Source organism: Halichoerus grypus, chromosome 13, assembly GCF_964656455.1.
Source record: "Halichoerus grypus chromosome 13, mHalGry1.hap1.1, whole genome shotgun sequence".
NCBI classification, from domain to species: domain Eukaryota; kingdom Metazoa; phylum Chordata; class Mammalia; order Carnivora; family Phocidae; genus Halichoerus; species Halichoerus grypus.
This window is the reverse complement of record NC_135724.1, coordinates 94,965,522-94,967,815: the sequence shown is the minus strand read 5'-3', so window position 1 is coordinate 94,967,815 and position 2,294 is coordinate 94,965,522. Positions and strand designations below refer to the sequence as shown.

The 2,294-nt window shown below is 57.0% G+C and overlaps 1 long non-coding RNA gene across 1 annotated transcript; it reads left to right on the top strand.

Annotated features, from left to right (window-relative positions):
- The first annotated feature begins 1,006 nt into the window (after positions 1-1,006).
- On the top strand, positions 1,007-1,709 carry LOC144379889 (uncharacterized). Its single transcript, XR_013443377.1, has 3 exons — positions 1,007-1,129; positions 1,346-1,457; positions 1,654-1,709. It is a non-coding gene; the product is annotated as an uncharacterized LOC144379889 (long non-coding RNA).
- Positions 1,710-2,294: the final 585 nt, after the last annotated feature.

The window sequence follows — 2,294 nt, the reverse complement described above, 5'->3', positions numbered from 1 at the left end:
ATTCCAGGTTTTGTTATGAAAACTTTCTCTGACGCCTCCAGCATCATTCCCTGTGAGTTGTAAGAACCTCATTAGGAAGACAGAAAGGGACCCAGACTGGTCCCTCTATATTCCCGCTACCCTAATTCCCCTCTGAGGACAGAAGGCCAGAAAATGTGGGCATTGGAGGGTGTCCCAGGATAATATTGCAGGATTTCATTTGGATACAGGCCCTTGGGTCCAAGGCTTGTTCCGAGGGCAACTTCCAGGCTCCACATCTGCTCTGTAGGGTGCAGAGACCCACCCTACACCCAGCCTGGGGCTTCCAATGGGCCCTTTCCTGCCGCCCCTTCCCCCCCTCCTAGAACAATGCCGTATTGGGCAGGGCAGTCATAGAGCCAGCGTCCTCAGCTTCCTCCCACGAGACTAGGGGAATGATTGGGCTTCTCTTCCCTGGGGGTCCCTGCTCCAAAACAGGGCTGGAGGTGATGACTCTGCTGCCGCAGTGGGTGGTCTGAAGGTTCAGCGAGTTCTCCAGCTCTGAAGCTGTCAGTCACGTGGGACTGGGAGGTTCCTTGGCGTGCATTTCTGGGCCTGCCCCACAGCTTCCGATTCATCTGGTCCCACGTGGGGCTTGAAAATTTGCATGTCCAACAAACAGGCTGCAGTTCTGGGGACCACACTTTGGGGACCACAGGGTTCGGAGCCACAACAGCACCTGGCACATAGTAGGGCTTGCAGACGCGTGCCCCCCTCTGCAGCCACCAGTGTCCCTGAGAATGGGATCCTGCCCCTTCCCCAGGCGATCCCCACCCTCAGGGCCTGGCCCTTGATGACCATGATATCCTCCCTCTTCTTGTTGCCCTAGTTCTGGGCGCCTCACTAGCTCCCTCCCAGGCCCCTGGGGCTTGGCTCTTTGGCCTGCGGCCGGCCCAGGTCTCCCCTGCCACTTCATCCTGTCGCCGAGGACCATCCTTCCGAGTGCAGTAAGGGCAGAGGGGGTTCCTGGCCACAGACGCGAACTCCGCCAGAGAGAAGGCTCTCTCCACCCCAGCCTGCCATGGAAGTGCTGGCCCGGAACCCCAGCCCTCACCTGGTCACTGCGGACAGCACAGCGCCCTCCCCAGCACAGCTCGGAGAGGCTTTGCTGGTAATTAGTCGCTTCCAGGATGGCCTGTCAGCCCCATCAATCTTCACCGTTTGGTTTTGCTTTAGAGAGTAGCTGCTCTTCTGTAAGGCTCTGAGCAAGTTAATTGACATGAAATTCTATTCAAAATTCAATTTGCTCTCACAGATCCGATTCAGGCCCTATAAATCAGCAGGGCCAGCTGCTCCTTTGTGGTTCAAACATGCTTTTTGCTTGCAGGGTGACAGCCAGAAGATGATGAGTCCTGGCTAGCAGGCCAGCCCTGGTGCCGCATCTATGAACCGGAGGTCAGCTCCTCTGTGCGTCCCGGTATCCACTGCGCCTCCTTCAGGTAAGAGCACTTCAGTGCATTTCGGACACTTAGACCACTTCCATGGACGCCATCTTGGTCGGCTCACTGGGAAGTCCCACCGTCCCCTAGCCAAGGGATGGCAGGCGTGTTTGCTCCCGCCGCGATAATGCTGTGTAACGAACAGCCCACAGAATTTCTGTGACTTACAACACCAGTTCTTTTTTCTTGCTCCCAGGGCTGTAGGTTGACCTGAGGGACTCTGCTCCAGACTGTGGGTCAGGTTCAGGTATCTCTCTGGGACCCAGGCGGCAAGAGGTGAGCTACCTGGGGCGTTCTCTATACAAAACTCAGAGGGCCAAGCTCAACCACACGGGCACGCTGAAAGTCTATGCTGTAGGCCTTGCATCTTGTCTGTTCACATCTGGTGCAAGGCAGGGCAGGTGGCCAAGACCATCCTACGTGGGCTAGGAAGCTGATGCCTGCCCCTGGGGTGGGTGGGGGCTGGCACTGCAGAACCCCGTGGCAGGGGATGCGTGTGGGTCTGCGACAGAGAGGAAGTGAACATTTGGGGACTAGATTCCCATTTGTCACAGCCTGTTCCTGGAATTACAATCTGTCTTCAGGACAGTATCCAAGAGATTGATAGATATTCCGGGTGCACCTCTCCCAAATGTGCCCCTTCCCCTGATTCCTGCTCCTCAGGATCTGTCCTGTGGTCAGTTTCTGAGCCTGCTCATGCCCTGGCGGCTACCCACATCCTGCCCCTGTCCGTCCACACCCTCCCTCTTCCTCAGCCCTGACTCTGATATCATTTCTTCCCAGAGGCCGGCTGGTGGCTTCATGCTGAGCAGGGTGCCCGCATGAGAAGCTGGTGCG